Source organism: Dryas octopetala, chromosome 4 (assembly GCF_963921425.1).
Source record: "Dryas octopetala chromosome 4, drDryOcto1.1, whole genome shotgun sequence".
NCBI lineage: Eukaryota > Viridiplantae > Streptophyta > Magnoliopsida > Rosales > Rosaceae > Dryas > Dryas octopetala.
This window is the reverse complement of record NC_141369.1, coordinates 7,529,167-7,554,073: the sequence shown is the minus strand read 5'-3', so window position 1 is coordinate 7,554,073 and position 24,907 is coordinate 7,529,167. Positions and strand designations below refer to the sequence as shown.

Here is a 24,907-nt window from a genome sequence, read left to right as displayed (position 1 = left end):
CAAAAAGAAAGTGTGAACAAGATTGTAAAGAAGGTAAAGGAACCATATTGCTTCATATATTGTTTTTATTCTTTTTTTTTTTAATTCATGGGATTCAATTTATTCTTTTACTTCAATTTTACAGTTTCTATTAAGTGATTTCATCGTGATGCTTTTTCATTACGATGGTCATGCTTTTTCTTAAATCCAAATATTGTTTATGAGTATGCATACATTGATGATTTCCAATATATTGTTTAAAGCATTTCAAGTTTCTAACTAGCAGTTCTCTGACTCCGTTGCACTATTTTTAAAAACTGTACTGTTTGGTGATGTATTTTGATCTAATTTTTGGTGAGCAGAAACTAGACACCCTAATGGTTATTTCAAGATCAAAATCACCTTAATCCGACATTGAATGCATTTTTGGTGTAATTTCTAAGTTTGCCCTGAAAGTCTGAAACCTGACAGCAATATTCCTCATGCATGCCTATGTTTTTCACTTGCCCTTATATTCCTTGTGACTTTGCTCTAACTGAAAATTGTTGTGATAAAATTAAGGTATTTGTGAGCTTGATTCTTAATTAATGTAGTTGTGCACTTAATTTTTTATATATGCTAGCTTGAAATCACAATACACCTAATTAGGGGCATATTCTTTATTTTTTTCTTTCTGATGGACTGTTTGCATTTTTGGGTTGGATTTTATTTTAAATTAGTACTCTATTTATCTTCAAACGATAAGATTTTTTTAGTCCCTTACAATTCCGGGTAAGTTATTCAATGTTAAAATATCTTTGATTGTCAATGTAAATACACATTTCCAACCATGTAATGTATTTAAAGAGAATTTTAAATGCGTAGAAATCATTGGATGTTGACAGTTATCTTTATTTTCTTTCTGCTGGACTGTTTGCACTTTTGGTTGAATTTTATTTTTAATTAGTACTCCATCTTTGCCTTGTTTTAGTGGGAACGAAGGCAGGACAACACTTATACCCAAGAAGATATCGATGAAGTCCGGGCTGAATGGGCAAACTTCGTGGGCCAGTTTATGTAGACATTTCTGGTTGGATTTTTGCATGACACCTTTTTTACGTAGGCCATATGTTTAGCTAGACTAGCTTGGGGTATATATGATATATTGATTACTTTGCTAGATTATCTTGGGATGATTGATAGGCTAGCTGTTGGATAATATTTTGATATATATATATATATATATGGCAGCAATTAGGTTGATTAATTAGATTGATGCCTAGTTTTTTGGAAAGGTATATATGGAGGGTTTTTGTTTATGGCATATATGGCTGTTTTTGTGAATGAAATTGGGTTAAGAGAGCAAGGTACATATATACAATTAATTACTACCTTCAAATATCTTATATTATTTGGTACTTTAGAAATTCCAATCATTTATTATTGTGAATTGGTATTTTGTAAATGTATAATTTATTAGAAATGTTAATTATGAAGGGAATCAATTAATGGTTGTACCAAAACAACCTATCTCATCAATCAGATTCTGCATTGTTTGTTCATAATTGCATTGTGGTCAAAGACAATTGGGAGTTTCTAAAAACAGATGTAAACAGGCACATTATACAACAGTTTTTCGATCAAAAGCGTGGTCTGTGCCCTTGACTTACAATGGTTCAATATAATAAACCATTGTCTAATTCTTAAGCATACCACACAAATCTTAAGAAGCCATTGTGCTAAGTACCTTCATACAATAGTTTCTAATCCAAAAATCGATGTACCAAATAAGTATATACAACGGTTATATGGTTAATATTTAATTTTCTTAATGCATGAATACAACGGTTTCATATAAAACACCGTAGTTTGAAAAACTTATAGACATGGCAATACACATATTATTCAATAGATTAGACAACGGTTTTTAACAATAAACCGTTGTTTTAATGGCTATTTCACCTCGTGTTTCTACCTAAAATAGTTGTAAAACCAATTCTTTACTTAACATAACCGTTGTTTAACATATATATACGCATCGGTTTTTAAATATAAACCGATGTTTAAATTGGCACTCAACAACGGTATCTTCCAAATCATTGATTTTAAAGGTTGTATATACAACGGTGGTACATCTATAACCGTTGTGTAGGTGCACCAGGACAACGGATTTTATCCGTTGTCTATTGGGGGTATGAATAGACAACACTCGATTAGACGACGGTAAATTATAAACTCAGACAACGGTGAAAATCCGTTATCTGATTGCTATTTTGTAGTAGTGATGTCTATGGGTGTATCACATGTCTTGCAGTCCAACATGCCAACCTCAACAAGTAGGTCTAAAGTATATTTCCTTTGAGATAAAGAAATGCCATGTTTGGATCTGGCAACCTCAATTCCAAGGAAATATTTCAGATCACCCAAGTCTTTCATCTCGAACTCAGAAGATAGGTATTTCTTTAGTTGACAAATTTCTTCACTATCATCTCCGGTTACTACCATATCATCGACGTAAATGATCAAGACCGTAATTTTTCCTCTCTTGTTCTTGATGAACAGAGTATGATCAGAATTGCTCTGTTTGTACCCAAATTTCTTCATGGCAAGTGTGAATCTCCCGAACCAGGCTCGGGGTGACTGTTTCAACCCATACAAAGACTTCTTCAGTTTACATACCTTCCCTTGGTTTGAAATAGTCATCATGCCAGGAGGGAAATCCATATATACTTCCTCCTTAAGTTCACTATGAAGGAAGGCATTCTTAACATCAAATTGCAATAGAGGCCAATCATAGTTTGCTGCAAGTGATAGTAGTACCTTAACTGTATTCAACTTCGCGACTGGGGCGAAAGTTTCTTGATAATCAATGCCATATGTCTGGGTGTACCCCTTAGCCAAAAAGTCGTGCCTTGTACCTTTCAATAGAACCGTCTGACTTGTATTTAATGGTGAAGATCCATTTGCAACCAACAGGTTTCTTCCCCTTGGGTAGTGCCACAATATCCCAAGTTTCATTCTGTTTTAGGGCAGTCATCTCTTTGTTCATGGCTTCGGTCCACTTTTCATCTACTAGAGCATCCTACACTTTACTTGGAATAGATATAGAGGATAGATGACGAACAAATGCATCATGAGACTCAGACAATCTATGGGTAGACACAAGGTTACTAATGGGATATTTTGATTTTGCATGTATGTCAGGTGAGTATTGGGTTTTTGGTTTGCCTCGAGTAGTTCGAGGTGGTAATTGGTATTTAGACACAGATTTATCATTCTCAACATTCTCAACATAATCAACATAATCATTTAGGTCATAATCAACATGTTCATTATCAGAGTTAAGTAGTACCTCGTTCTCGAGTGTCGATTGGTGCATTGGCAGGGCAGAGGGGTTAGTTTCTTCATCAACGACGACATGAGATGGCGCTTCAATAGTGTCTTCATCAACTATATGGGATGTGTTGGGTTTGGATGTATTGGGTGTAGATTCGATACTGGCAAAAGGGCGCTCGAATGGTGCAAAGTGCGAATCTTCCACAAAATCAACCACTTGGTCTAAGTTTTCAACCACTTCGCAATTCGGCACTTTACTCCCCCTTTCCCCCTGAAGTGGAGAATCGGGAGAGTGTGAATGGAAATATGCATCATCCTCCCGGAACTGAACATCAAGAGTCACGATGATCTTCTGGGTAGGTGGGTGAAAACACTTGTAGCCTTTTTGAGTAAGTGAGTACCCCACAAACACACACTTTGTAGCGCAGGCATCCAATTTACTCCTGTGAGTAAGATCGATATGAGTGTAGGCAACACATCCAAACACTTTTGGTGGTAGTTTGGATACAGACGACACATTGATATGTTGAGAAAAAACTTGAAGTGGTGTTTCAAATTTGAGGGATCGGTTAGGAATCTGATTGATCAAATAAGTTGCAGCTAGCACGGCATCACCCCACAAATAGTGTGGAACATTCTTGTCAAGCATAAGAGCCCGTGCCATTTCAAGGAGTTGGCGATTCTTCCGTTCAGCAACCCCATTTTGTTGTGGGGTATATGGGCATGAGGTCTGATGTATCATGCCTTGTTCCTGAAAAAATTGAGACATGCTATTGTTGACAAACTCGGTGCCATTATCAGAGCGCAATGTTTTAATCTTGATCTGGAATTGAGTGAAGACCATGGCATAGAAATCCCTGAAGGCTTTATTGACATCACTTTTGTGCTTCAGGAAGTATACCCAAGTCATTCGGGTATAATCATCAATAAAAGTTATGTACCATCTGTTACCATGAGAAGCAACCTTAGTAGGACCCCATACGTCAGAATGAATTAACTCAAATGGGAGAGCAACTTTATTATAACGCAGCGGATAAGAGATACGATGGCTTTTGGCCATCACACAAGTTTCACAAAAGAAATCATTGTTTGATAAATCTGTAAATAATGAAGGAAACAATTTCTTCAAATAACTGAAAGAGACATGTCCCAAACGACGATGCCATAACCAAATTTCTTGCTCCTGACTTGAACCACCACTTTGGACTTGACAACCATGACTACCAGCTTTATCAAGTGGTGACGTCCAGTAGTACAACCCCCCTCTCCGTTTACCATGCCCAATCTTCTCTCGGGTTGTGAGATCCTGAAAGTAACAATGAGTAGGATAAAAAGTACCAAAACAATGAAACTGGTCTAAAAACTTTCTGACAGATAGGAGGCTACCATTGAGAGAAGGAACATGCAATACACTAGACAGGGGCAAATCATGGGATATTGAAATGTACCTTCTCCGATAACTGGAGAAGTTATGCCATTGGCACTTGTAATATATGGAGCACGGGTATGGGGTTTTACATGTCATATGGTCAGATGCACCTGTGTCAATAATCCATCCATATCTATCACAAGTATTAGTTTGAGTACTCAAAGCAATTTTAGAGGTACCTGACTCAGGAGGGATGAAGTCATCTCTTGGAGTAACTGCTAAGGAGGCCTTGGGAATGGAGGATGACGATTTTGGGACATGATTGCGGGCCTTGTAGTCATCCCACCATTCTGGGTATCCATGTTCACGGAAGCACTTTTCAGACAAATGGTTGCCACCACAATGAGTGCACTTTTCACCTGGTGCAAGGTCTTTGCGGGGATTTGTTGGGCCTGTTCGGTGGGGCAGCGAGGATACAGGACGCGTGCCGGTACGATGGGGCGGTTTATGAGTCTTAACTGCCATGGCACTCGCACCACCAAGCATGAAATCCTGACGAGTTACTTCTTCCATAACCTGAGCATAGGCTATCTTAATATCAGGAATAGGATCTGTTGCCAGGACACGGCTGTGAACATTATCATATTGAGGTTCCAGGCCTCCCAAAAAATCAAATACACGGTCGCGGTCAATTTCTGTCTTGCGAAGGGCAATGTCAATAGCAGATGTATGTTTGTTAGGATTCAACAGATCAATTTCATGCCAAAGCAAAGTCATTTTTTCATAGAATTTGGGAACAGAATCACTTCCCTGCATAGTGGTCATGGTTTGACGACGGAGTTGAAAGAGTCTTGAGCTATTTTGAGTGACTGTGTAGGTCTCTTTGGCAGAGTCCCACACACCTTGAGCAGTTTCCAGGTTCTCAAAGAGAGGGCGGACCGAGTCTGTCATGGAGTTGAGCAACCATGATAGGACTTGGCAGTTATCTTCATCCCAGGGGTTGTACTCGGGGTTTGAGATGGCAGGAGCAGGTTTGGTATTATTGATGAAGCCACCCATACGTCGGCCAACAATGGAAATTCTGGCATTTCGGGACCATGATAGATAATTGGATTCATTCAACTTCATTGGGGTGATTGGAGCAGATGAATCACGGGCATAAGTAGAGGACCCTCCGGAATTTCTGGAGTTTGAAGCATCATTTTTGGGTATATCTTCGTTGGCCATAACAAATTAGAGGTATGGTATGGTAAAGCTTATCACAATCCACAGGTTCAGAGATTGTGCTCTGATACCATGATAAACAGTATAGGTGTTTTTGGTAATTCTTTTTTTTCTTCATCTATTATTCTTCCTCTATGGGGCTTTATATAATGTGATTACAAGTAGGTTTCGTAAGGAATCATAATTACACCTAATTACTCTTAATTACTCCTAATTATACAGCTGTTATAATATTCCTATAAATACACCTAATTACTCCTAATTATACAGCTGTTATAACATTCCCATAAACACACCTAATTACTCCTAATTACTCATAATTATACAAGTTTGAGCTGTTACAATATTCTCATAAATACATACATGTATCTAATCAATATTTATGACTCTATTCAACAGAAACGTATATAACATAGAAGTACGTTAGACAAAAGAATAAAGTAGCACCAGATGCACCATGTTGACTACTTCAAGACCCATAGCATCAACAATGAGGTCATTTGGCCTTGGTTAATCACTAGCATTGCTACTTTCAGCATGAAAGCTATGTCAATTGAAAAAATCTTTACCACCTATGTGATCACAAGCTAGCCGCACAATCATCCAAGTTCTTATATTTTTTAGAGATTTTTAGATAAAAGTTCATTTTGGCAATGAAATATTGGATTTAACCCAAGGATTTTTGTCTTTAGATTTTAACCTATTTTTTATTTTTGTATGTTCATTTTGCGTCTTGATATAAATAATGGAAATAAATTAGAAATCCATAATTTTAGGCATTATTACTCATAATTTTGAATTTCAATGTTTTTATTTCCAAAAGTTTGATGACACCTGCATCGAATTTAAAAAAAACAAATATGAAGGTCAACATATAAAAACCTAATTAATATCATTAACATGTTAAACACCTAATATTTATATAACTTACCTTCTATATGGAGGAAAAATTGAAACACTCAACCTTCACTTTGGGTAAAAAAAAAAAAAAAAAAAAGAGAATAAAATAGAAAGGTAACAGTGGCAACACAAATACAAACTTATTTGCGAGATATATAAACATAAATCATAATATGTGCCAAAATGTCCAATATATACTTCTATCATAGTTCAAAAAAAAAAAAAAAAAAAAGATGGTACCTCTCACTTTGGTAAAGAAAAATATAAAACACAAATAAGAATAAGAAAATACCGGCTAGCTAACTTAGAGGTTGAGGTTGAGGTTGAAAAGAAGAAACCTCTTATTGAGGTTAAAAAAAAAAAAGATATGAAGAAGAAGAAAAATAATATACATCTAGTTAAGGTAAAAGGTATATAATATAGAAGTAGAACAAACCTATTTGTGAGGTATACAAATATAAATCAAAATATGTACCATATTTATGAAAAAACAATTTTTTAAAAAAGATATCTCTATGTCAGGTTAAAAAAAAAAAAAAAAAGAATAATAAGGAGACACCTTTAATTTTGGACGAAAAATGATGGAAGAGAAAGAAGATACCTCTAATTTAGGTCGGAAAAAGATAGAAGAAGAAGAAACCTTTGACTCGAATCGAAAAGAAGAAGAAGAAGATACCTTTAGTTCAGGTCAAAAAACATATAAGAAAAAATAAGAAGAATAAGGCAATATGGTAAGAATAAGGCTTGACTTCACCTAGTAAATGAAGCCAAACAGAAGGAGCATGGAATGAAACTTTGCCTTCCAAAGACAGTGTCCCTAAGAGTCTGCGCCATGTCGAGGATATGCCTTGTGCGTAATTGCCTATATCTAATGTCTAGTTATGACTAGCCTTGGTCCAAGCCGATTTGCCCCTAACCTAGCTAATCAGACCTTGATAACTTACAGTTATCCAACCAAGAAAAATACAGAGTTGTCAGAAAGACTAGAGCAGCTACCACTAGTCCTTCTCATATGTTAAGGATAAAGACTAGTTAATCAATATTCATAATAATAAATTAAGAGTCAGGTTTATGAGCCACACCATTTTACATACCATTTTTACACCCCTTCGGCAAGGTGACAACAAGGTGTCGGCACGATGTTGGCGCACACAATTTCAGCAAATGTCGATTTTCAATCATCGTGCCGGCACCGTGTCGACTCCAATTGGCTGCAGCAAATGAAGACTGCAACATCGTGTTAGCACTGTGTCGTTGCCTTGCCGAAGGAGTGTAAATGATATGTAAAATAGTGTGGCTCATGAACCTGATTTATAAATTAATTACCAATTACATGATATAAGGAATCAACTTAAAATGAAATGTAATTATTAAGAAAATCATAATTAAAGATTATTTAATATAAGAATTGATTGACACAGCATTAAAACTAGTCGTTTGTCAATAAGGGAAAAATTGGCATTCAAAATAAATAAAAAAATACATAAAAAATAGAAATCCAACTTGTCAAGGTAAAATAGGGTCTAATTTGATAATTAAAAAACGGTGGTTTAATCCAAAGTCAACGATTGTATTTGGGTTTTTGTCCAATTTTGTATATTTTTTATTGTGATTTGATTTGTTCTCATCACTCGTTGGGGGTCTTTATTGTGATCCCGTTTATTCTTATCACTTGGGGTCAAATGTCAATTGATAGCATTGCATATCAATCTCCATGGTATTGTTCATATAGGTTGTTGAACAAAAATTGTAAATAAATGCTAATAATATTACCCAAGGAGTTAAATTTTGAAATTTTCGGCGAAATTTCGGTGAAAATTTCGTTTTTCAGGGGTATGGAAATTTTAGCACATATTCGTCAACATTTTGCCGAAATTTCGCTTTGTCTTCTCCAACAATTCCTTCTCTGTCTTCACTCTTCGCAAGAGAGGGAGATCCTAGCCAACTCTGGCCAGATCTCGGCGGCCCAAGATAGGGAGATCCCAGCTAGATCTCGGCGGCCCAAGAGGGGAGAAGAAATCGGGGAGTAAGGAGGAAGAAATCGGAGAGGAGAAGAGGAAGAGAGGGAGATGAGAAGGAGAAGGAGGAAGAGATTTATGCGCGGGCTGGTACTTGGGAGAGAAAAATGAGAGGGAAGAAGGGTCTCTGCCACGGGAAGGAAAAGGGAAGGAAAAGATGAGGAACATGAAGGAAAGACCGAAAGAGAAAGGAAGAAGAAAAAACAAGAAAGAAAAAGGAGAAAGAAAAAAAAACAAAGAAAGAAAGAAGAAGGAGAAAGAAAATAAAAGAAAGAAAAAGTCAAGGAGATCAGGCCATCAGTACTGGGTAGTGGTATTGGGCTGCGTGAATTGATATTGTGGAAGTGTGGAGAGAGAATTAACATACAAAATCTTATTTTATATTGAATAGAATTGACTGACTTTTAAGTACTAATGGTCTTTTGCCTATTGTTACAATCATTCCCCCTTCACAATTTAATACTTGTGGATTAACATAATAAACAAGTGACAATAATATCATGCACCTCTCTTTTGTGGCTGCGGATATAAATTTTTTTTTAAAATTCAGATTTGGTGAGTGCTTGTACATTGGATATTCCTCTACTTTAATTGTGGTTCTAGCTAGCTAATACTGGATTATGGCATGTGATGTAATCTTGAAGCACTAATGGCTTTGTAGTACTAATGCTATAATTAATATGATATGAAAATGAGATATAAAGGCAAAATGCTCAGTTCCCAAATAAAGAGCAGTTGAGAACCTTGGATTTGAATATGACCCATGTTGAAACCTTGTCCATTCTTTCAACTTTTTCCACATTTGAACTATATTTTCTTTTTCATTGTACTCATTATCGGTGGCTCCAATTGCATGTTTTAGATAACACTATTTTCTTTTTCCTTTATATTCTGGTAAGAATTTGGGAAGGAAATAAACCCCAAAAAGCAGCAGAGGGTGCATCCAAAAAGAGTTTATACCTTGCCAACTGAGACTTATTACCTTACAGTAAGAGTTTCCTTAATTTTTATTTTTATCTTTTTTGGGTTCTTATACATCTAATGAGTTTTGGAAATGACTTAGAGAGACATTAAGCCCTTTGTGGTGGAATCTTTGGTGTTGTAAATTGCTATATGTGACTAAATCTCAAAAGATTTTTCTGTAATTTTGACTATGTGACTTCTTGTAACTTGAAGTTCATACATTGATGCTATTCTAGATGCTTGATACACTAAGGATTGTATTTAACTTAGTATTTGTTTAATCTACTATGCAGATAAATGTGATAACCAGTCGGCCTTAAACTGTTTTGAGCTAATGTGATAAATGTGATACTTAATATTTAACTTAGCATTTAACTTAGTATTTGTTTATGTCTATGCAGATAGATGTGATAAGGAAGTTTTTGACTCTCAAAGGGCTTTGTTTGGAGATGCTAAGGAAAAGTAAAGTTTCTAAGTGTCAATTGTCAAGTTTCTTATTATTTAAGGCCTACTTGGCACTTGATATACAACTTGGTTTTATTCTAATTAATAAGTATCACTACAAGAAAAAAGGGTTTGGGAGAGGAACGGAATTCGTCGCCCAAAGTAGAGTTTCGTCGCCCAAACGTTTGGGCGACGAAATTGGTTCGTCGAGCAATTGGACGCCCAAGGTTCGTCGCCCAAGAGTTTGGGCGACGAATCCATAAATTTCGTCGCCCAAAGACACCTAGGGGCGACGAAATTTTTTTGTCTCCCAACACATAAAATTCGTCGCCCAAATAATTTTTAGGCGACGGACAAATTTCGTCGCCCAAAGAGAGTTTGGGCGACGAACACCCTTATTCGTCGCCCAAAGCATGTTTGGGCGACGAAATTATCCGTCGCCTAAACAAGATTTGAGAGAGGAATAACTAATTTCCTCGCTGGAACGTTCTTTGGGCGACGAAATTTTTCGTCGCCCAAAGTGTGTTTGGGCGACGAACAGGTGTATTCGTCGCCCAAAGCATGTTTAGGCGACGAAAAATTCCGTCGCCCAAACATGCTTTGGGCGAGGAATAGATTTATTCGTCGCCCAAACACCCTTTGGGCGACGAAAAATTTCGTCGCTCAAACATGTTTTTTTTAAAAAAAAATTATTTTTTTTATTTAAATTATATATTTAAATTTAATATTTAAAAAAAAAAATTCTTTATTCAAAAACTATATAAAACAAAATTCATAAATTTATATATCAAAATATCCATACAAAGTAGTAATTAACCCTAATATATATAGTCAATCTATTCTAAACTAGTAGCATCATCATCATTCATATCTGACGGAGGTTGATGAGAAGATGGTGGCGGGACAAACCCAGGTATCGCCTTGGTCAATGCAGCATACAACGCCTCCTTCTCCGCTCTCTCAGCTCGTAAGTCCTCCTGCAACTTCTTCACTTGAGCGGACAACCCTGCGACGACTGCAGATGGCTGAGACGAAGATGAAGACGAAGACGAGGATCGAACATCACGAATCCGCCCATATCCCATGCCGCGTATTTCCTTACCGGGCCTAACACCCAGTGAGTCTATCATAATACGAAGTCCGACATCGGGATCGGGTACTGGAATCGACTCCAACGGAGTACCCGGAGGGTGCTGCTCGGCCAAGCTCTCCAAATATATTCTCGAGTTGGCCACCATCTCATCCTTCAAAATGTTATATATACAAGTAACCAATTAGAAAAATAAATATAAAAAATTGTGAAAAAAATTAAAATATAAAAAACTAACATGTTTTGCCTTGGCCGCATCACAACCGGGATGAACATAGATATCTCCGAAAGTATCTATCTCCGGAAATTGCGACCCACGCTGAAAAAGAAAATAATTTTGTCAAAGACCCAACCAATATTAAAGAATATATATGTATTAAATTAAATAATGACGTACCCGACGTCGCGACTCCACTCGATATGAGATGGGCGTCGGACCACTATGATGGTTAAACGGCTTCTCTTTCCGGTTTCTGGCGTTGGCGACCGACTTCTTCTGTTAAATATTAAGCAAATTATAAATATGTTAGTGTATGTATACAATAATAGAATAACAAAATAATAATCGATTTTTTAAAGTCTTAAGATAATAAAACGTACCAAAAACGACGGACTCATGAAATGATCGCACAAAAAACGCCACTGGTCAGACCGCTCTACCAACTCCATAGGGGGGTTCGCCAATGCCTCAACTGCCGACGAAAATCCCTTGAAATACACGTGTAGTTCGTGCTTCCACTGCCTGTAAGACTTGATGAGTAAATCTGTCATATACGTGACAGTGAGGGGATCATCCATCTGAATGTCAAAGTTAACCTGAAAAAAATATTAGATTGTTATAAATGATCAAATTTATCATTTTGAATTAATTATTGAGCTATATACTCACTGAGATGGAGCGGATCACTTTGTGTTGAATCTCTGCCGGCAATTTTTTCCAAGTGGTTGCAATCATGGCGCACTCGGCACGAATAATAGCCCCCACATCATGCGAGAACAAACTGTCAACGTTAGGATCTAACGGTCGTCGGCCGTTTTGCACACACATGACTGGAATCCGCGCCCCAGTACTGCGCACGATCCGAGAGGACTTCAACCCACTACATGGTCCCCTCGTCGCAGTGGATGACGTGGCAGTAGATGAAGCGGAAGCGGAAGCAGTGACCTGATTAGAGCGGTGAGATCGACGGGCCCTCCGTGGCATAGAGGGGCTCCCAGTACTCGAGGATGGCTGAACTACATCATTGGGAGCTGACTCCATCGCCTTTCACCTTATAACTAAATTATATATATTTCTCAAACTAATTAATCTACATTTTGTAATTAAACGAAATTTTATATTTAAAAACTAACAAACTAACTAATCCACATCACATGAACCTCTAACCACAACACATAATTGTGCACTCCCAAACTGTCCATGGGTAATTTGGACAATTCAAGAATCATATTGGAGCGCAGTCACGCCCAGCGCCCATGCGCGCGTCCAATAGATTCTCGAACGGGTCTAAGGTGAATTTAAATTTAGTGTACAAAATTATCCACTGATAACTTCGCACAACTAGTTAAATGTATAAAGTTATCGATTGATAACTTCGCACAAGCGCTTCGTGCCACATGACCTCACCCAGTACTCGAGGAGTGCTGGACTACGTCATCGGAAATTTTGCAATTACAACTAAACTAAATGTAACATACAAACTAAACTATAATTAATCTAACAATATACATATAAGCATACAAACAAACTATTAAATTTTAGCATATAAAAACATACAAATTAATTAATCAATTTTGTAATTAATTTTAACATACAAACTAATTCACTCAAAAATTTAATACAATTATATATGAAACATTAAATACTAAATCATACAAAAACTTAACTAAAAGATAGATTAAACACATACCTCACCAAAAATGCAATTATCCTTCACAACAAATGCAACACTATCCTTCCTTCACCAAAAAAAGAAATCATTGTCAAATATGAGCCCAACATCAATCTAAATTCAGATTTCACAACCAAACCACTAAATTAAAAAAACCCACAACATTAACTAATTACCACTAAAATCAGAAATTTCACAACCAATTTATGCAAAATCCACAACAAGTACAAAATCCACAATATTAGAAAACATAAAAAACAGAAAATACCATAAAAAACAGAAAATACAAAAAAAAAAACCCAGAAAATACCATAAATTCAAAAAAAAAAAAAAAAAAATACCTGTTTCGGCTTGGAGGGGGGGTTTGGGTGAGCTGGTTTCGGCTGGGGAGGGGGATGGGTTTCGGTGGGGGTGGGTTTTCGGGGGAGGGTGGGTTTCGGGTGGGGGGTGGGTTTCGGCGGGGGGTGGGTTTCGGCGGGGGTGGGTATTCGGGTGGGGGGTGGGTTTCGGCGGGGGTGGGTATTCGGGGGGGGTGGGTTTCGGCGGGGGTGGTGGGTCTCCGATGGGGGGGGTGGGTTCTCGGGGGGGGTTTTGGGTTTCGGGGAAGGAGGGAGGAGGAGGAGGAGGCGGAGGGAGGAGGAGGAGGAGGAGGCGGAGGGAGGAGGAGGGAGTGAGAGCTGAGGGAAGGAAGTGGGTGCGGCGCTGCGATGCGAGGGTGAGGCACTGAGTGAGCAAAAGAGTGACTGAAGTGAACCCAGGAATGGGTATTAACTTAAAGACTTTGGGCGACGAACATGGTTCGTCGCTCAAAGTGACTTTAGGCGACGAATTAACATGTTTGTCGCCCAAAGTGAATTTGGGTGACGAATTCATGTTCGTCGCCTTAAGTATCTTTGGGCGACGACCATAAATTCGTCACCCAAAGTCACTTTGGGCGACGAACATGTTAATTCGTCGCCTAAAGTCACTCTGATCGACGAACCATGTTCGTCGCCCAAAGTTGTTGACTTTAGGGCACCGTTTTATCCCGCCATAATTTCAGACTTTGGGCGACGCACTGTTCGTCGCCTAAAGCTATATTTCGTCGCCCAAAGTTGAATTTTTTTATGAACCATGATCGTTCATACGTTCGAGCTCCAATACCAAACTTCTAGATCTCCAATTGACCTAATATTTTAGAGGAATGATCTTTGAGTGACAAACTAATAAATGAACGGTTCAGATCGTTAAAAACACAATCGACATATAAGGTTCTACATATAAATCAGTGGTTTTTGCATTTGAAGAATAAAATTATATCAACTCTTTCGTTAAAACCTTGTAGCTTCAATAATTGTGAAGACCACAACGTGATTATCACAATCAGAGCCATTCTTCATATATGTTCATACTCAAAGATCAACCCTGGAAAAAATCGGCTCAATCGGAGTTCATCTACCCGTTCGATTATTATTATAAGAATCAAGATCGTTCATACATCCTAAATGCTAAACCTAACTTCTACATCTCCAATTGAGTTAATTTTTTGCATGGATGATCTTTGAGTGAGGCACTAAGGAATGATCGGTTCGGATCGTTAAAAACATAATACAAAAGTGATCTTCTACATACAAATACACTTGAAGAGTATAATTATATTAACTTTTGGGTAGAAATTTTGGTGATTCAACAATTTGTGAAGACTACAATGTGATTTCAACGATCGGAACCGTTCATTCTATTCATTTATACTGGAAGATCATCCCTGCAAAAAATCGGCTAAATCGGAATTCATCTCATACTTCGATTCGTATTACAAAATTTACAATCGTTCATAAGTTCAACCACCGTTACCTAACTTTTACATCTCCGATTGAGCTAATTTTTTGCATGGATGATCCTTAAGTGAGGCACTAAGGAACGATCGGTTCGGATCGTTAAAAACACAATACAAAAGTGATCTTCTACATACAAATACACTTGAAGAGTATAATTATATTAACTTTTGGGTAGAAATTTTGGTGATTCAACAATTTGTGAAGACTACAATGTGATTTCAACGATCGGAACCGTTCATTCTATTCGTTTATACTGGAAGATCATCCCTGCAAAAAATCGGCTAAATCGAAATTCATCTCATACTTCGATTCGTATTACAAAATTTACAATCGTTCATAAGTTCAACCACCGTTACCTAACTTCTACATCTCCGATTGAGTTAATTTTTTGCATGGATGATCCTTAAGTGAGGCACCAAGGAATGATCGGTTCGGATCGTTAAAAACACAATACAAAAGTGATCTTCTACATACAAATACACTTGAAGAGTATAATTATATTAACTTTTGGGTAGAAATTTTGGTGATTCAACAATTTGTGAAGACTACAATGTGATTTCAACGATCGGAACCGTTCATTCTATTCGTTTATACTGGAAGATCATCCCTGCAAAAAATCGGCTAAATCGGAATTCATCTCATACTTCGATTCGTATTACAAAATTTACAATCGTTCATAAGTTCAACCACCGTTACCTAACTTCTACATCTCCGATTAAGCTAATTTTTTGCATGGATGATCCTTAAGTGGGGAATTAAAAAATGAATGGTTATGATCTTTGGAAATACAATCGAATAGTATGCTATTACATATATAAAATTGTAAACAAAAAAATATTCTTACTTTGGGCGAGGAACTACAAATTTCGTCGCCCAAACAAACTTTGGCGACGAATTGTGAGGTTCCTCGCCCAAACCATTATTACAAAACAGGATGATGGTTTGGGCGACGAACATATTTCGTCGCCCAAACTCATTTTGGGCGACGAACATAATTTCGTCACCCAAAGTGTCTTTGGGCGACGAATTGTGAGGTTCCTCGCCCAAACCATTATTACAAAACAGGATGATCCTTTGGGCGACGAACATATTTCGTCGCCCAAACTCATATTGGGCGACGAACATAATTTCGTCACCTAAAGTGTTTTTGGGCGACGAAATGTATATTCCTCGCCCAAAATGAGTTTGGGCGACGAAATATTTGGTCACCCAAAGTAAGTTTGGGCGAGGAATATATATGTTCGTCGCCCAAATTATCTTTGGGCGACGAACATGTATATTCCTCGCCCAATGGATTTCTCAATTAATTGTTTGTTGTTAATGTTTAGGCGACGAAATTTGTTCGTCGCCCAAAGTTACTTTGGGCGAGGAACGTGTGATTCGTCGCCTAAACCTCCTTTGGGCGACGAACATGTTCGTCGCCCAAACCTTTATAACTTTGAGCGACAAATTTTCTTGTTCGTCGCCCTAAATTGCTTTGGGCGACGAATATATGTTCGTCGCCCAAAGTTTGGTCGCCCAAATATGTTTTTCTTGTAGTGTATAACTCTTTGGTTTTAGAATTTGTTGCAATTCTAGTATAATTTTTGTTGTATAGTTAGTAGCTTGATAATTCCTAATGCTCAAGTGTATTTTCACAATGAAATTATAAATACAATTATTGTATTATAGGGAATGTACAATTTCAATTTATTGTTTTATATATCTATTTTGTAGATGAGTTATTTTGTAGTAGTGCTATATATATATTCCATCAATTCTTTGAGGGCATGGGACTTGGTGGCTGCATCTCTCAGGTATGACACTACAGCTAGCCTGTAGTACATGACCTGCATGTCTTTTATATTTCACTAAAGCCTAAGAACCTTCGATTTGTTCCACATACCTCATAGGTGATTTAAATTTTTTGTTTTAACTTTATGATGAATTTTATGCTTATTTTAATTTTTGTAGCCACTTATCCCATGAATTTGTTTTCCTCATTTGTTCCTCCAGAATACACATGTTTGATTAGAGTGTCATGTACTTTAGATAATATGTTATATATTAATCAATTTAATTAACTGATTAGGTGAAGCTTAGTTTATTTCCATTTCTTATGCTTCCAATCAACATTTTTACCTTGGTCAAAACCTTTATATATATATATATATTCATCACTATCAACTTTTTTATTTTGTATGTACAACATTGGGTATAGATTCTTTCCTTGTGTGTATTGTTGTGATTTTGTTTTTAAATCTTGGACAATTTGTTCAGTATATTAGCCAATAATATTTAAGACCATTGCATTATGCTTTTGCAGGTCTAGTGTTCATGAGAAGAGCTTATGTATATTTAGTCTCAATCAACACAACTTTAAGATGTGAATGATTCTATTCCACTAACTAGATGAAGTTGTCTGCTTCGAATCCTCAAATTAGTACCATCAGTCATACCTTAGTAATTATGTATTTCCTTAACTATAGAACTACTTGTTGGATATTGTATTGTAATTCATTTTTGGGTACTTTGAATGTTATTGTTACTTGAAATATGAAATATATGGGAATGAAAGATTTTATACTTGTACAAATTTCAGACTATTTCAAATTATAGACACAATTGTATGTTCCATTCATTGATATCCCTTTTAGGTGAAAAAAAACTGATATATATCATACATTCCAAATCCTTTTTTTAAACTTGAAATAATAAACAATATCAGTTTTGGTCTAAAAACTGAAATGTTATACTGTTTTTATATTAGGTTCTTTCTCAGACCTGATATATAAATAATGTTTAGATATCAGGGCATGTTCCATATTTGATATTAATATCGAGATTATATATCAGATTTTACCATATATCTGATATTGATACCATGATTTTAAATCATATTCTACTTCAAACCTGATATTTATACTATGGTTTTATATCATATTCTATCTCAAATACGATATCTATTGACCAGAACTATTGATACTCGGATTTTATAGATATCAGAAATAATATCAAATTGGATATCCATTTTGTATTTAGGACATCAGGTTGAAAAAGAAAAATGATATATAAACAATGTTTACATATCAGTTTAAAACTGATATCTAAAATATGAACATTAGATATCACGACGCTATATCAGACGGATACCCAAATAGATATCAGTCCACGACTGATATCTATCGACATTTTTGTTGTAGTGTTATAGAGTTCATGAGCGGTCCAAGTGATGAAATCAGATGGAGATGAGATAACTCTCTCCATTTAAATTTAAACTCATTAGATAAGAGATAATTAATTCTAGATAAATCCACATTATCTCATTTTCCAACTTGTTTTCATTTGAAATTAATGTGACACATGGTATATATGGGCATCTTATCTCAACCTCAACCTTTGTATTTTTTTTTGAATTTTTCTTTTTTACGGTTCAACATAGGTGAATGTTGTAAAGGCTCACAATGTGGAGTGATGCAGCTCTTCTCATCTTAAATGAAAGCAAAGTTAGACTCCGAAGGGCCAAATTGTTGTTGGCCATTGCAGGAGGATCAATAGGCTCCATATCCACATTAGGTCATTGTAGCATGCATGGACAATATATAAGCATGAGCAGGTTTGGCAAAGGAATGGACATATTAAGAATATTAGAGCCAGTAGAATACGGGCAAGAAGAGAGGTAAGAGGTTGGATCCATGGGATCTAATTAAAGGAGGTATACATCCCCTAACGGTGACAAAGAGTCAAAGTAGCTATCATTAGCATGTGGCATCATGTTGCCTACAAGATGATCAATAGTCAAGGGGAGTGGTTCAATGGTATGAGTGAGATAATCATTGATGAGAAGTGGTTCAATGGTACTGGATGATGATTCATGGGAAGTGGTTTCACTATTGGATCGATAACAAGTTTAGAGGAGTAAAATTAAAAAACTAAAATTGAATTTTGGTTTAGGTATATATATATATATATGTTGCACATTGGATGATTTTGCAGCCTGATAGCCTAGTCTATTTTTCCTCCATCCAAAGGCATTTTATTGCCTTCATCTTTGAAGGCTGCTGGGAAGGTTCCATTGTTAATAGTACATAAAAGACTAAAGTAAACAAGCTTACTGCAATAGTTGGTTGCAACAAGCTTAACAAAAAAAACAAAGAGTACGTGTACTAATCCAAGTGGAAAGATATTGAAAGTGTAAGCAGCAGGTGTTCTTATACATTCTAAACTGAAGTGGAGTAGCAAGTGTCTAGGTTTAACTACAAAGGAGGGGCTTTGAAGTACAATTTATAACAAATATTCCAAATACAAGGACATTCAAGTATTTTCTGGTAATTATTGTTCAACAAGTGGTACTGATCGAAGATATTAAATATAACTAATGGATGTTAAAAGAGGATGAGAATCAGATATTAGTAATGACCATTGCATGTTGCAGGGAGGCATAGGGACCTACGCCGCTACGCAGGTCCCATCAAGCCACTTCAGCTGACAAATGCGTAGCAAATATGATTGTTTACACATAGTAAAGGGAAATTAAATTGTTTATATGATGATGTAATATCAAAAGAGGTGAATGAGAGTTGTACACTTGTACATGACATATAATAAAAGTAAGATAAATGGAAAAAAAAATATTAAAAAAAAATAAAAACATGGTTACTCATGATTTGTTACCAATATATAGGCCCAAAAGTATCAGAGGGCCCAATCAGTTCCATGAAAAGAAATAATAGGGAATGAGGTGGACCAATATCCACAAAACACTGAACAGTATCGATCAAAACCAGGTTATCGATCTTGTGGTGGACGTTGACTGCTCGACCACATTTGAGCATCAACAATAATGTTCGATGGTGTGCTTCCAAACACTACATACATTTATTAAAGTCCGTTAATTATAAAGTACTAACAAAGAAAAATATTAACCAAAAACACCAATCTATTTCTATTAACTTACACACACTTTTCACCGGCCCAACTACACAAATACCCCAAAACCAATCTCCTTTTCTTGGCCAAATCCATCTCCTTCTTCAACTTTACCAAACTGAAAAGTGTTCATCTTACTCTCAAGCATCTTTCTACAACTGCTACAGCAACAACGAAAAAAATAGGTTCAATCTCTACAGTTTCATCTATAGTAACTGCAGTTTCACTTGCAATTAGTAACTGCAGTTTCACTTGCAATTAGTAACTGCAACTGCAAGTTTGCAACTCCAATAAATTGCAATTTCACTTGCAATTAGTAACTACAACTGCAAGTCGGAAACTCTAATAAAATGCAGTTTCAGTTCATTTGCAGTTCCAGAAACTGCATTTTCACATTTTCACTTGTAATTTCAGAAACTGAGCTTAAAAAAAATTTAAAACCTGCTACTGATAAGGAAGGCACAGGGGTGGAGTTGGCTTCCCCGATAACTCTCTAGGCGTTGTTTTAGTAAGGAACTTGGCTTGTTCTTCAGCTTTTGTGTGTTCTCTCTCACTCTCCCTCGTTGCTAGAGGCTAAAACGTTGAATTTGAGTCACCAGATTCGCCGAAAAGGCTGCCGACCTTTGTAGCTTCATCCTTGTTGAGATATGCTCTTCAGCCCACTTGAATTTCTGAGCGTGCGTAAATTGGTTTCTACTCTTGGGCTTGTTTTTAATTGTTTGGTTTTTTCTTTAACTTTGACATTTGTAATCAGATGATTAATTTCTTGATTGGTCGCATGGAGGGATATGATTCCAAAACTAGATACACATGTAGTTTCTGATAAAGATGACACCCACAACACAAGGAAAAAAAATCTTTGAGTACAACCATTGTATGAAACTACTCTCGCATTCAATCCCTCTCTGCTTGCATTAGTTGTATTATTGTTTTACTCGTAAAATAAATGAGTTTTTAGGATACAATTTTAAGATCCCTCCTTCCTTGGCGGTTTAACTGTTTGACCTTGTCAGCTGAAAGGTCTGTGTTTTCCAGAACATGTTCCTTTGATGCCTTGGCAATTGCTTCAATCGAACCAATAGCTTGGTTAAGCTGCACAAATTCCCAGGATAAGAATGTGGCTTCAAAGCATTAAGATCACATTGTAGAACTGAAATGTTGGAGGCTATTCTTCAATGATGCTACATAGACCAGAAATATTGTAAAGGCCAGTGGTATTCCGACCACCTTAAACTGCCGAGTTGACTACTCTATTTCAAAATTCTAATTTTACCCTTAAAACAAAAAAATTTAATTTTGTTCGTCGAGTTATTCGATAGTTATCTACCAAAATATTTATAGTTATTCGACAGTTATCTGCTGAATATTGATGGATTATTCGATAGGTAACCACCAAATGAAAATGAAAAAGGTATTCGACAGTTATCTGTCGAAATGTTTGTGTTTATTCGACACTTATCTGCCGAACATTGGTAGATGTTTCGGTAGATAACCACCGAATGAATTTGGGTAATTTCATCATATTTTTGCAGTAAAGGGTAAAAAAAAAAATTAGACAAAATATGTTACGGTGGTCTGCATAGCCTCACTCTATTGTAAATATTGTCTTACCCATCCTATGCATGCAATGCAAGGACTGAATGGGCCTAGGTAGTGTTAGCATACAACTGTAAATACTATCATGTATGCTCCTCTCTTTTTTTTTGTCCTCTATTTTCATTTGTACAATGAAAAGCATTCAACACCATAAAAACGCATCCAACACCTTGTACATGAATTCCTCATGAAGTAAAGGTGCTTGCTGTTTAAACCCAACTAGCAAATGTTATCTAACTACAAGAGCAAGACAGAAACAGAAAGCTGACATCAATATCGAGGTACTTTTAGACCAACAGCTAGCGAGCCTTTCTTTTGATGATTTTTCAGATCCACACACAAGACAATTATATTTCATGACAGTTCCAATAATCACAAACAATTAGCAAAGTTTTGTATTGACATTTAAACTCTGAAGCAGCTTGTAATACCAACCTCAGCCTTCAATTTTGTGGTGGCATCCTCTCGCTTGCATAGTTGCATGCATACTGTGATTAATGGTTACTTGGACAAAATTACTTGGAAAAATCAATCATTAAAGTGAGTGAGCTATCGAGAACAAGAATTACCCCCACGAGAGTGAGCTCTCTTTACCATCTTTCAAAACCCCATCCTTACTCAAAGGAAATTTCTCATCACAAGTTGCAAATTGTAGTTCATGTAAACAAATGGAAAGCAGTACATCAGAGACGACTTAGAATGATTTGTTTTCTTAAATCCCTCTTAGGAATATTCATCTAATATTATTTTAGGCCAATTTAGACATGTTATTTGAGGTTGTAACAAGTTGACAACCACAATTGTATGTTGCAACAAATGAGAGAGCCTTGTCCGGTTGATTATGAGCTTTACAGCGAATGACAAGCTGGTAAGACAAACATGTATATATATATATATATTTCAGTTTGCCAATTATAAATACTGGCTTTTATTGTCTGGATAAACCAGAGCAGTGGTGGGCCTGGAGGCAATTATATGGCCATCCCTATCCCCTTTTCAAGGGTCTGCAGGCCCTATTATCAAAATTCTATAATCTATTTAAATGAAGGGCATTAATTACTATATACTTAATGGTTGGTCCAAGGGAGAAAAGTTATCAAAGTTTACAGTGTTAACTTGACCATTTTTTTTAAGCAAAAGAATAAAAAAATAAAAAATTAGGATTAAATATCAAATATCTATAGTTTTTTAGCAAAATAATAAGACACTAATTTTTTTTAGTTTAGGTACTAAAGACATTTTGGATTATGTCACAAATCGGTTTACTATATAGTTGTGACTATTTTAAATTCATAAAAATTCAAAATTTATAAAGGTTTAATGCTTTTGATTTAGGCTTTGGATCTGATCTGCGTGGGGCTTTGAGATTTGGTGAGAGTTGGCTGGGCTCTGAGTTTTGGTGAGATTGATTTGGGATTTTGAAGATTTTATTTTTTTTACTTAGTTTGGTTTCATTTTGCAAACTGACTTTTTGTGGGTTTGGAGACTAATTTCTTGTGTTTTTTTTTTTTTTCTCTTTGCAGGGATTTGGATCTGATCTGCGTGGGAGCTTTGAGATTTGTAAATGTACTTAGAAGCGCTTTCAAGTGCTTTTACAATTCAAAAACACTTTCAATTGTTTTTACCAAATGTAAAAAAAAAAAACGCTTTTGACTATTTCAAAGTGCTTTTAAGTCTTCTAAAAGCACTACCAAACAAGTCAAGCTATCTCAAAACACAACGACCACTGCTTCCGCTTCATCTACTGCGACATCATCCACTGCGACGAAGGGACCATGTAGTGGTTGAAGTCCTTAACTATTGACCAAATTAACTATATATATTATTCACCCACCAACTAGGCCTAAAGCGGTACAAACAGAACGGTTCACATGATGAAATCACATTCTGAGATGTGGTCAAAAAACTATCAAGTGCCATATTAAAATACACACATGATATCTGCTAAACCAAATATTAAATATGTATTGTTTTTGAGTCCTACAATACAAGGCTACATGAAAGACAAAGCCATGCACTAAGGACGCTTAGGATAAGCCAAAGAATAACGGGTAATGAGAGTTACCCTTTACATTAATTTTGTCCTTTGACCCTTTCCTCATATAACAACTCCATGATTGAAGCATTGCAACATATTCTATTCATCAAATCTCCAAAAGAATCAAAAAGAAATAAAGTACAAAACAGAAAAATCCATCATCAAAGCTAGCTAGCTAGCCATTCTTAATCCATTCTTAATCCATGCAACTACAATAATATAGCTAGATCGATAGAGATGTTAATATGACTTCTGATTTTCACAGTCTAAGTTAGGTCCGGTATGAACATCAAGCAACTTAGCATATCTTTTGAAATAACCAATCCGATCATTCACTCGTGCATCGTTGGGTATTCCACATTCAAGGCCACCGTTGATTATGTTAGTGACCAGTCCATATCCAACCGTCCGATTTGCTGCTATGTCTTCTTCTGTGGGCACATATCGTCCAACCATGACATCGTGACTCGAGGGCTTTGGCTTTTGCTCAGTCATCCAGAACCATAGAGCCGTTTTGAATGCGATCATGGAATTATTTGCTACTATTTCAGGATTCCTCAGACCATCAAACCCCAAGGCCTTGCCTGCCTGTCCATAATTATAGTTCCTAAACCAAGAATTCAATTACTCACACTACTACAATACCTATCAAAGCCAACCAATTTCAAGGGTATCCTCACTCCATTAAACAACTAATGTTTAGTTGTTTAAGCTATTAGCCACCAACTAGCCTCTAATAAGCTGTTAGTTGTACAGATTGAGGTGGCTAATACTCAATACATGCCAATCTCAAGGTTTTGGTGGCTGCAAAGATCAAATCTGACATTGATGTAGACAAGGGCTTAAGCAACTAACAGGAACTTTTGTTGGTGGTTTAGTGAAACTAAATATATAATAAAAAACTGATTAGCCATGCCTTATTAAACCAAAGATGATTGGTTTGACAGTGATTCTCACCATTGCTGCAGTAGTTGGTTAAACATGGCAATCTGAAAATTATTGGTTGATTAAATGGTTACACTAATGACAAACAGTGGATTCATTACTTGAATAAGCTGCATTGAAACTATTGTATTTGCTGAATTGATTTTGTGGCTAATAAAATCATCATAGAACATACATTCCAAAAAGAACAAATGGGAAGCTAATCAAATGAAACTTGTTTTCCAAACATAAGGAAAAACATATATTCATATTGATGAGTGCCAGAGGAATTACAAACATTGCTGCTGCAAATACTATCTCTAAAGCATTTCTCTAATATGAACAACTACTTAAAAAGTCTGCATACACCAACCATTAATTACAACCTGAAAATGCAAGTTTCATCCCTGATGAAAGCAACACAGCAGAC

At 36.3% G+C, this 24,907-nt stretch overlaps 1 long non-coding RNA gene across 1 annotated transcript; it reads left to right on the top strand.

The window, feature by feature from the left end:
• The first annotated feature begins 16,651 nt into the window (after window positions 1–16,651).
• On the top strand, window positions 16,652–17,572 carry LOC147286435 (uncharacterized). The gene is made up of 2 exons (XR_015122101.1): window positions 16,652–16,807; window positions 17,317–17,572. It is a non-coding gene; the product is annotated as an uncharacterized LOC147286435 (long non-coding RNA).
• Window positions 17,573–24,907: the final 7,335 nt, after the last annotated feature.